The sequence below is a fragment of the Myotis daubentonii genome, chromosome 3 (assembly GCF_963259705.1).
Source record: "Myotis daubentonii chromosome 3, mMyoDau2.1, whole genome shotgun sequence".
In the NCBI taxonomy this organism is placed as follows: Eukaryota; Metazoa; Chordata; class Mammalia; order Chiroptera; family Vespertilionidae; genus Myotis; species Myotis daubentonii.
In genome coordinates, this window is record NC_081842.1 from 84,413,388 (window position 1) to 84,425,674 (window position 12,287).

The following is a 12,287-nucleotide window of genomic DNA, read 5'->3' on the forward strand; positions in this document are numbered from 1 at the left end:
AGGGGTCCCCTGGACCCTGACTTGTGATGGTAAGTGTAGTTTCCTCCTAATGTCTGGGGCCAATTGAGCTACAAATTTGTCTTTCAAAATAATTTGGCCCTTGAAAGAGAAGGGGGACATGGAAGTGTACTTCCTCAGTGCCTCCCTGAATCTGTCCATAAAGGCTGAGCGATTCTCTTCCTTCCCTTGGTCTATAGTTGACAACTTAAAGTAGTTCACGGGCTTGGAGTGGCACCTTCTTAACCCTTGAATCACACAGGCCTGAAAATGTTTTCTATTTCAATCTCAAGCCATTTAAGGTCCTCGCAGGAGGAGGTATAACATCAAAATAAGAGTAACTAAGGAGAATTATAATTAAGCCTCTGAGACCTCTACAGACTGGAGGCAAGGTTGAATTTCCATTCTTTTATGGACTGGATAAATAAATTACATTAAGTCTTTGGATAAAGGAATTCTTCAAAATGTCTGGAGTATCTGGAGACGTCTGGGCAGCTTAGTTTACGTGTCAAGAGAATGTCAGCAATAATCTGTAGCGGAGATCCTTCAAAGATTGCCACATGATTCGTTGCTGTTCTTCTTTTTAATATGTTTAGTACTATTTTCTAAAAAATGTCTCAGGATAAATGTAAGAGTATAGATTAACCTGAATTAAGTCTTCATACCAAATTTCTGGGGGGATGTATTCTGACACAAGATTTTAAAAAATAAAGATAATCCAAAAACACAGGTAAACTTTTTATGTAAATAGCTCCTCAACTAAAACTTTGCTATAAATTATTATGTAATACACTTCTTTTACATTAAAATACACTTGATCCTTGGCTTTGACTTTGAATAACATTTCTAGATATTATCCTGTGTTCTAGTAAGTCAAGGTCACTGATAACCAGAGAGATGGGCAATCATTATTGACTTAATAAACATAACTGCTTATATCGCCTATTATTTTTTGACTTTGTGGGAGTTTGTGTGCTCACCATAAATAGACAAAAGAAAAACTGTAGTCCTAATAATAAAATAAATTAAAATCCCAAAGAACTTTGATGGAGTGTTTTGAATCATTCAATTCTTTCCTGCAATTGTGATTTCCCTCTCCAATTCCATTCAACACTGTGCCAAGGACCTACTCTTTGTCAATTAGCCAAAGCAGGGGGCTGGGGGGGGGGGGTAGGGTTGTGGAGGGGCTGCCTTAGGACCTTGCATTCTAGTGGGGCAAACAGATCATAAACATAATAAATAGGGGAATATAAGTTGTGAACTGCTATAAAATATGAACAGGTTCAAGGGATTGTTGCAATGCTCAGTAAGTGGGCAGTGTAAGTCTTACTGATGAGGTTAGTATCTAAAACACAAATCTGATCCTTTCAACCTTTGGCTTAAAATATAAGTTCAGCATTTCCTAATGTTTATATATTCATATTATATTATGTAATAATGTTTATATATACTTCTCTATACCTTTTAGGATGAAGAGAAGATCTAGACTAAAAATTATGTCCTACATCTGTTATATTGCCAGTTCTCATTTTGTTACATTTGAATTGGTTTAAGCAAAAAGTGATATATTAAAGGACACAAGGAGTTTGCAGTCATCTGGAAGACCAAGAAACTTTCTGTAGACTGTTCTTTTAGAAATAATTTCATATACCACATAATAGAACTGAGCTACAAATGTTGCTGATGACTGCCACAAACTGGAAGCTATTAAAATAGCCAAGTGCCTCCTAAGCTCTCCAGGACCATGGGACTTTGTCTCTGTTATGAAACTGCAAAATTTGGAAAATGAATGCAAGTCAGAAAACTCTTGCTTAATCGATGGTTTTGGAATTGGGGCAGCTTTGGTACAAAAGTAACCAATCATACCATGGACAGCATGTGTCCTGCTTCTCTTCCTACACTACACATGAATCAAAGTGCTGTGTAACTGGATTTGCTATGAGGGATCTAAGGTACCTCAGAGTGCCAGGATGAAAGAAAAGCTAAAAATGATGATATTTTGCTTCCCTGAAATACAAGTTTTACTGAATGAATTTGGGAATGCTAGTTGAGCAAGCCAATTTATAGCGTCTGCTATAACATCTTAAAAAGCGAGAAAGTATTGACTGTAATATACAAAGTAGATCTCAATGTGTTAAATAAAAGATTATGTTTAATTTTAATGTAAATCTTGATATAAAGCCTAATAATAGTACCATAATAATTTTTAAACATTATAGTTCATTTTTTAAGCAAGTACTATCCAGATTAGGTATGACTATAAGAATTATTATTATGAGCATGCTACTGAAAAAATACAATTTTGCAAAATGTTGAACATGTATCTTCTTGATAAAGTCTATATTGTAATTTTTATTTTTTTCTCATTGAGATATTTTTCTCAGAAATATTGCAGATGTTTTACAATTCTTATTTTAATTTGTAAATATTGGATTTAAAATACAATTTTTTTAAATGACAACAGCAGTCACACCTGATAGTAGATCATATTACTATTAAAACATACAAATAAAATAATCAGTCTATTAAAAAATTCTCATGTCTACACTGCATCACCCTGAAAGATGGTATAGCATGGTTTAAAGAATTAGGACAATGATGACAAACCTATGACACGTGTGTCAGAGGTGACATGCGAACTCATTTTTTTGGTTGATTTTTCTTTGTTAAATGGCATTTAAATATATAAAATAAATATAAAATATAAGTCTTTGTTTTATTATGGTTGCAAATATCAAAAAATTTCTATATGTGACACGGCACCAGAGTTAAGTCAGGGTTTTTCAAAATGCTGACACACTGAGCTCAAAAGGTTCGCCATCACTGCCCTAGGAGGTTAAGTCTTCAGAGCACCTCTTGGTTGAAGGCCATGGATCAGAATTTAGTTAAGAATTTAATGAAAATCTAAATACTCTAATGTGGGGATAATGATAATGGTTTGGGGTATCAGTGTCCTAATAACATATCTGAAGAATATTCTCATTAAAGTAAAACATGAAGGAACATTGGAAATAGAGATCTTTTGTTGATTAGTTCCTGTATATCTGTAAAAGATTTTCCCTGTATATGGCTATCATTATTAAGGTTTACTTGTTTCCAAACAATTTCATATTTGGAAAATGCAATCAATAGTATAAATCAAATCGAACATTGTTTAACTTTTTTTCAGGCTTTTATGCATTATACAATTATTTTTGAAGCTCTGCTCCAGCAGCTAAAAGAGATTACTACTAAGACAAATGATTAATATTAGCTCAATTGACCTGGATGGACACGTATGCTTTTAAAATATCAGTGCATACTTAAATAAATCAAACAATATATATTTATAAATTTCAGATTTACACCGCATTTATTATAGTAGGCCTTGCTAGTTTTTTTTTTCTTGCTAGAAATACATATTGAGCTAGATAAATATGTATTTCTTTAAGTCAATGTGATTTTTACAAAATAGGAATTGCACTTAATGGAACAATATAAAAGTTAATATTAAAGATCAACTATGTGGGTCACTTTAATCCCTACTCTTTTAAACTCAATTTAAAGGAAAGTGCTTGCAGAGGCTTCATGAGGCCATGAGGAAGTGCCATACTTTTCTCATCATGTAGCTCATGGTGGAGCCATCGTGATCGCCAGGCCCTAATTGCAATGGGGCCAAAAAGTGATTCACCCAAACAAGATAAACATGGTTAGGTTAAGATATTTAGATTAGTATTATTATTTTAAAAACACTCACAAAATAAATATTTAATTGCTTACTAAGTGTCAGTCACTGGGCTATAAGTTTTATTGTTCAAATCATTTTAGAATATTTTAAAATTAAAAATCACAACACTCGATTAATGGGAAAGCTAGTAAATGTTTTAATTGAGGGAACATCAACTTAAGCAGCATACATTTATGATGCAAATCATTATTTTTCATGATGCGGAATATAACTTTTGTGTAAAATAGACTTTTGTATTGTAGGGAAGCATGGGACTTGGTTGGAATGTCTGTAAGGAGGATTCTCTGAAAGGTTGGGGCCTCTGAGGGGGCCTTGCCGAAGGCAGCAGCCCTTACCTTGACTTTTTCAAACAAGTCCCATCCCCCGGGTGTTTTGCTAGAATCTCAATGTTTAGTCTTTTAGACCCGACCTTGTAGAAGCATATACTTTCTCAAGGCTACTTGCCCTGCTGATTGTATCTAGAGATTAATTTTAGTTCAAGCTGTTATGACAATAAAGGCCAAAGGAGGCAGGCAAACAGGGCTACTTGGTGGCGACAGCCATGTAGTGCCTTAGCCCTGTCTTTCACAGAAACATGTGGCTATCATTCTTTACTGCCTTGGTTTTTTGTGTTTTGTTTCGTTTTGTTAAACTTGTTTTGACCAATGAAATGGGATTAAAATGAGGGTACACATCTCAGGTTACCTTTTAAGTCATTTCTTTGTTCTCCCAACATTTCTTTCTCTTTTTTCCTCTAGCACAAGCATAAAATGTCCTCAACAGTTTGCTTCACCACCTGGGCCATGGAATGCAATAAAAACAGGCAGCAGAGCAGCAACCATCCAACAACCAACATGGAAAACTATTGAGAAATAATGATTAGTTTGTTTGTTACCATTGAATAAGTTAAAGAAAGCTGACCACTGTAGAAACTATCTTAGAAAATTATTGGACACAAAAATTTGTCTTCTGTTTAAAGTGTATGAAATATGCATCTGTACAGTAATCATACTACCAGATTAACCTTTATGAAAGATTATTTTTCTTTGTAGTTTTAGAATTGCAAAAGGATAACATCTTTTTTCATATTTATGATAGCATTTTTTTCTACTGCAAAGTCCATTTAACACATAAAAAACAGAGTGAAGAATGTGAAGCTCAGACTGTTAGTAAACACTTACAAAGGTCTCCTCTCTTGATGAGTAGTGTACCTGCAACTTCTTAACACTTGGCTGTTTTGATTTTGGCTTTTCCTTTCTTTTCTTTAATTAAAAATAACATATAACAGTCAAGAGAATTACTGCCATAACAAAAACGCATTACTGTTTACTACCCGATAAATAGTGAATAAAATCAGCAAAAAAAGTAAAACTTTATGAATTATAACACATTTTTAGTACAGACTGGGACACTAAGCAAGGCTATCTGAATTTTTTTTCATTGTGTTGAAAAATACGATTTGTTCTTTTATGTTTTTAATAAAGACTTTCATTTCTGTCAGAACTGTGAGTTTAAACTGGAGTAATTAAAATTTTTCGTGCTAATTAGCTTTCTTTTTAGGAAGATCTTTCTTTTGAAAATTACCTTACAGGTCTATTCAATAGTAATCAGATCAATTGTTTCTTTGCTGTTAACAATGTAAACTAAGCCTTTGTGATGGGTATTATTTTAAAACCTTGTACACAATTTGAGATAATTACATTTGGTGTACTGTCCTTTGAGAATAAAGTGATGCATAAAGAAATTGCATAAGATTTTCTTAGACACACAGCATACACACATGCATACACTCACACAAACTTTTGAAACAGGAATTTTAGGGGAACATAGGCAGGTTTAGGGAATTTTTAGAATTGGGGTCCATGGAAAAAAACACAGGGCTACAGACTGGGAGAAGGTACATTTCCATAACACAAGGAAGCCTGGTGCAGTTACATCTCCATAAGACAAGGGAGCAGCAACAGTTTCATTTACATAAGACAAGGAAACTGGAAGTAGCCAAAAAAAGGCCTATATTTACAAAATAAAGAAGAAGGAAGAAAGCCCAGAAGGAATAGAGGACAATGAGGGAGGAGTGCCTCAGGAATCACTATAGTAACCAATTCGAAAGGGAATATTGACCAATCAGAAAGGATATCAGGACACAGGAACTGTATCCTCTATAAACCATGGAAACAGGACTCCCATGTGGGAGTCCATTCTGTGGGACTCTTCCCCCTCCCCACGTGGGAGTCTGTACTTGTTCTTCAATATATCTCCACCTTTGCTATACTACCCTCTGTCCATGGATTCATTCTCCAACTCTGGCAGACAAAGAATCTAGGTTCCAGTCCAAACATTCCATATTACTCTGTTGTAAGAACAGGCTCTCTTATATGAAAAAGGCCTCTGTTAAATGGGGTGGGAATTGTACTTAATAAGGATTAGCTGCAGATGATTTGGAAGAATTTGAATTTAATAGGACATATCTAGGGCACAAGTAGAAAATGATAGAGGCAAAAGGAATCAATTTTCTATACTGCTCTTATTCTGTGTTATAAAAAATTCTGCTTGGAAAACTAATCCTTTCTATCTGGAAATTATATTTATTTTTAATTTGTTTGTCAATGACATTCTCATAAAAGAACAATTTCACTTGCTTTATATATTTTCTACATTTTCTTTTGGATTAGCTTTCTTCTCAGTAAGAAACAGACAAAAGCAATTCACGATACAGTAATAAGAAAGTGACAAATGTATGTTTAGTTGGTAGATTCATATTGAGACAGTTTTTGAGTCAGATTCTAGTTCTTATTAGATCAACTCTAAGCTGAAAAGACAATGAAGAAGTGTATACTTCTGATCTATTAGGGGGAAAAAGCTATAAATGGCTTTTATTTAAGATATTCTCATATTCTATACCTTAAATAAAGGTAAGGTCACCTTAGAAGTGAGTTTAAGGAGAATTACGTGTTTGTTTGTAGCATATTCTAAACACTTCTTTTGAATTTGCAATTTCCAAACCTAACCAAAGGTATTGTACCCAATGCACAGGTGAGACTACATTGATTCTGAGTAAGCTTTTTCACAGAAAAAAACTTACTTGCAGAAGTATTTCAGTAAAGGTACTATAAAACTAGAATAGAACATGCTCAGAAGCAAAGGCATTAGAGTATCTTTTAAGAAAATATATAGACAAGAGGAACAAATTGTATACTAGTATTAATGAAGTTTCCATTTAAACTGTCAAAACAAACAATATTTTGTCCTCTTTAATATTAATGATAAAAAAGCTTTTATCTAGCCAATAATATTTATTGAGTTCCAATAAAAGGACTGTGTTTCAATTGCCAAACATTTTCAGGTAATTATTGACAATACATAATAACTATCAAATGCCCAAAGTAATCCAAAAACTTTTGAGTAAAGAAAACAAGTAAAGCTAAATTAGAGTATCATGATTCTAGAAGTGAGATGCAGTTTCATCAATATAATTTTTTTAAAAAATAAATAAAACTGAGAGGCACAGAAATTGAATGATGCTATTTCAAATATATCATTAAGGTAAAAAACAGGGACAAAACTGTGGTTTTGCTACTTCCCAACATTTATAGTATATGAACTTATTTAGTAAAACCTAGTTAAATAAGAAGGGATTTCATAAAGTAAGTCAAATATTTTTATAGAACATTTCCAGAAATTAATTGAAACATTTGATATGTGTTAATGTGCACACATAAACATTATACTGAGGGCCATATATAAACTGAGATGATAAGAAATTCTCATTGTCCCATTGTTATTGACACAGGAAAGTATATGAATGTTACTAAGAACTTTCTGTAGCCTATATCCTCTCTTTGTATGTCAAAAAACAACACAGAATTACTTAAAGATTTTAGAGTTATTTTCACAAAGTATCCTATATAATAAAAGCCCAATATGCAAATCAACCAAATGGCAGAATGACTGGTCAGTATGATGTGCACTGACCACCAGGGGGCAGTCCTCAATGCAGGAGCTTTCCCCAACTAGGGGCAGCTCCTGCATTAAGTGTCTGCCCCCTTATAAGGAGGTGACCAGCAGTGGCAATTGGGGGGGGCGGGGCCGGCTGGGGCCAAGACAGGTGCCAGCGGGGGCCTCCCAATTGCCCCACCTGCTGGTCATCCTGCAGATTGGCCCTGATCACCCACCAGGCCTAGGGACCCTACCCTATATATTGGAAACAGTCTCTTAGATTTAAAAATTAAAAACTGGCAAGGCTACTCTAACACTGAAAAAATAGGATAATACAGCAATGACATGCATGGACTCTGGCTTGCTCATTTTGTGCTTAGCCCTGATTCTGACACTTATAAGTGTGTGACAAAGCCAATTACTTAACTTTTCTCTGCATCAGTTTTTCCATCCATAACATGGGGAAAATGGTACTATTGCCTCAGAAGGATCATGCTATGTACTACTATTTATAATTAGGGCAAAAAAATATAGCTACCCATACAACAGCAAGATGCCTTTCACTTATATGAAAAGTATGGTCACTGGTGCATGCAGCATCCCAGATTGCGAGAGGGATGTCCGACTGCCAGTTTAGGCCCCATCCCCGGGCCTCTAGTTTTACATAAAAACCAGTTGAAGGTATTCACCCATTTTTTTTTACTCATAAATATGTTTGTCACAATAATTACAGAAGGGGGGAGAACCAAGATGGCGGTGATATAGGCAGACGTGTCCCAGGTCGTGTCCTGGAGCAAATGGAGCGAGCAGCTGAAGCTAGTAACACTCACACCGAATTGGTGAAATTGCTCAGCTGGTGAGAGGGTTTGCAGCCGGGAAGAGCAGAACTCCCCTGGAAAGGTAAAAAAAACCAGGGATTTGGGCAGGAAAGTTTGCCAGACCTCTGAGCCCAGAGAGTCGGAGGGAGAACGCGTGGCAGACAGCCGCGTCCCTTGGGACAGGCACAGCCCCTGACGGGGGAAAGGAGAACCGCGGGATTCCTGGCGCCACCAGGGAAATTGAGAGCTGGGTTCTGTGATCACGGATGACTGAGCCTAAAGGGGGCAGCCTGAAGAGCTGACCTGACCATGCAGTCCCGGTAAGAGAAGAAGCTTTCAGAAACCAAGCCTTCCTGGTTTCCGCGCCAGGCATTTGTTTGTTTGTTTTCACTGAATCCTGTTCATGGGACATTTCGGATACAGACACTCACCTGTGCTGAAGAGAGGGAGAGTGTGCTGAGGAGTGGAATCTGGGGAGAGACTGGGGAAAGAGGGGGAGCAGGGAGAGGTGGTAGTGAATTGAGTGCTGAGACACCCCTGAGCCCAGGACTGGGGCAGCCACCCTCTCCTGAGAGTGAGTCTCCTCCCCCCAGCCCCCAGGCAAGGAGCACAGCCACACCCAGATTCCACCCTGTACAAGATCAAGGATTAAGATAACCTGATCAGTCCCTGGGAGTTAACAGGGTCTGGCCTATAGGGGGATTTTCAATCCCAGCAACAACATAGCGCCAGTAACTAACTATTACGCAGTCAGCTCTGGGCAGTGAACTTCCACTGGACAGAGAGGTCCTATAGCCTCAGAGGCCAACCCCAGAACACTGCCACTCAGAGGCTGACCCACAAACTGACTCTTTGCTAAACACAAAATAAGGCAGTCTGGGAAATAAATGCGGCATGCTTTAAAATAAGGACTGTGGTTTACAACACAGAGGAACAGTATATCGCAGGGAAACTCAACACTCTCCTGAATACCTGGAAGGTCTAAGGCGAGCCACACTGAAGAATAGAAGAAACGAAGGACCCTCACTACTGCAATTTTTTTTCTTTTTTCACTTTTTAACTAAGAAACCAATTTTTTTTCATTCTTTTTTTTCTGTTCTTTTTTTTTTTCTTTCTTTCTTTTCTTCTTTTTCCATCACCTGATTTTACCCTTTTAATTACTACCTTCTTATTTTTAACCAGTATTATTACTGCTACCATTTTACCATTTTTTAAAGTGCCATTTTATTTTTTCTTTATTTTATTTTGGGATTAGTGTTCACCATTCTATTTTCATTATATTATTGGTTGTTTCTAGTTTGCATTCATATCCAGGGAGCTGTTGCTGGAATTTGTTGGGATTAATGGCTGTTCTATAGGAGTATTCTCCTCATATAAAAAGTCTCTTCCCTCTTCCACTTCATTCTCTCTTTTCGCTCTTTTTTTTCTTTTCTTTTCTTTTCTCGCTTTTATTTTCCCCCTTCCTTTTTCCCAATTCCATTTTTGCACTCCCTTTTTTTGGTCCCTACTTTTCTTTTCCTTTTTCTCTTTTATCTTTTTCTCTTCCTTCTTCCTTATCCCCTAATTCTCTTAATTCAGGTGGTCACCTTTAATTGGGGTTATTAATATCGTGAATATATTTGTGTATAGTGCCTGGTACGTGGTGCCTTGTTGTGTTGTATTTTGTGCCTTTAAATCAACGCAGCAGATCCAAGCAACAGCAACCTCCTGAGCACCACATCCTCTGCTGAGGAACAGCAGCTGTACGTGAAACCTCGCCCCACCAGCCAGAAGAGCCACCACAGCTGTGAACAGCACCCACCAGAGGAGCTGCTGACAACTGAAGAGCAGCTGCTACCGCAACCGCCCGAAGAGCAACCACAGACCAAGGAGTCACTGCCATCAAGGGAGCAACCACTGAACAACTCAACGTCTAGATATGTCAGTGAGATCAAACATGGGTAGAGAGACGGAAAGTTACATACAAGGGATCTCCCATTAGATTGTCAAATGACTTCTCAACAGAAACACATCAGGCCAGAAAAGAATGGACTGAAATTTACAAAGTGATGCAAAGCAAAGGACTGAATCCAAGAATACTCTATCCAGCAAGGCTATCATTCAAACTTGAAGGGGAAATAAGAAGCTTCACAGACAAAAAAAGGCTAAGGGAGTTTGTCACCACCAAGCCAGCAATGCAAGGAATGCTAAAGGGACTGGTATAAAAATAAGAAATAAAAAGCTCAGAAAGAAAACAGCCACACAAAAAAAGAAATGGCTACAAACAAGTACCTTTCAATAATAACTTTAAACGTAAACGGACTAAATGCTCCAAACAAAAGACATCGAGTGGCTGAATGGATAAAAAAACATGACCCATACATCTGCTGTCTACAAGAAACCCACCTCATTAGAAGGGACTCACACAGACTGAAAGTGAAAGGATGGAAAAATATCTTTCAGGCAAATGGAAAGGAAAAGAAAGCTGGGGTAGCAATACTTATATCGGACAAAATAGACCTCAAAGTGAAGGCCTTAACAAGAGATAAGGAAGGCCACTTCATAATACTAAAGGGATCAATACAACAAGAAGATATAACCCTGGTAAACATATATGCACCCAATGTAGGAGCACCCAAATTCATAAAAAAACTCCTGGAAAATATCAAAGGAGAGATCGACAACAATACAATCATAGTAGGGGACTTTAATACACCATTGACAGCACTGGATAAGTCCTATAGACAAACAACCAGCATAGATACAGCAATCCTAAATGACTCACTAGATCAGATGGACTTAATAGACATCTTCAGAACACTTCACCCCAAAGCCAGAGAATATACGTTCTTCTCAGGTGCTCATGGGACATCTTCAAAAATAGACCACATATTGGGTCACAAGCAAAGTATCCCCAAATTCAAGAAGATTGAAATCATAAAAAGCGTCTTCGCAGACCACAATGGCATAATATTAGAAATAAACTACAATAAAAACAACCCAAAATACTCAAACACCTGGAAGCTGAATAGCATGCTATTAAATATCGATTGGGTTACCAATGAGATCAAAGAAGAAATTAAAAACATCCTGGAAACTAATGACAATGAAAACACAACAATCCAAAACCTATGGGACACATTGAAAGCAGTCCTGAGAGGGAAGTTTATAGCTCTACAGGCCTATCTCAAAAAACAAGAAAAAATGGTAGTAAATCATCTAACTCTACAACTCAAAGAATTAGAAAGAGAGCAACAAGAAAACCCCAGAGTGAGCAGAAGGAAGGAGATAATAAAGATTAGAGCAGAAATAAATGACATAGAGACCAAAAAAACAATACAGAAAATCAATGAAACCAAGAGCTGGTTCTTTGAAAGGATAAACAAGATTGATAAACCTCTAGCCAGACTCACCAAGAAGCAGAGAGAGAGGACCCAAATAAATAAAATCAGAAACGATAGAGGCGAAATAAAAACAGACCCCACAGAAATACAAATGATTGTTAAAAAATACTATGGACAGCTTTACTCCAACAAACTAGACAACCTGGAGGAAATGGACAAATTCCTAGAAAAATACAGCATTCCAAAACTCAATCAGGAAGAATCTAAAAATCTCAACAGGCCAATAACTATGGAAGAAATTGAAGCAGTCATCAAAAAGCTTCCATCAAACAAAAGCCCAGGACCAGACGGCTTCACAGGGGAGTTTTACCAAACATTCAAGGAAGAACTAAAACCTATCCTCCTCAGACTACTACAAAAAATTCAAGAGGAAGGAACACTTCCAAGCTCATTCTATGAAGCCAGCATCACCCTAATACCAAAACCAGGTAAAGACAACACAATGAA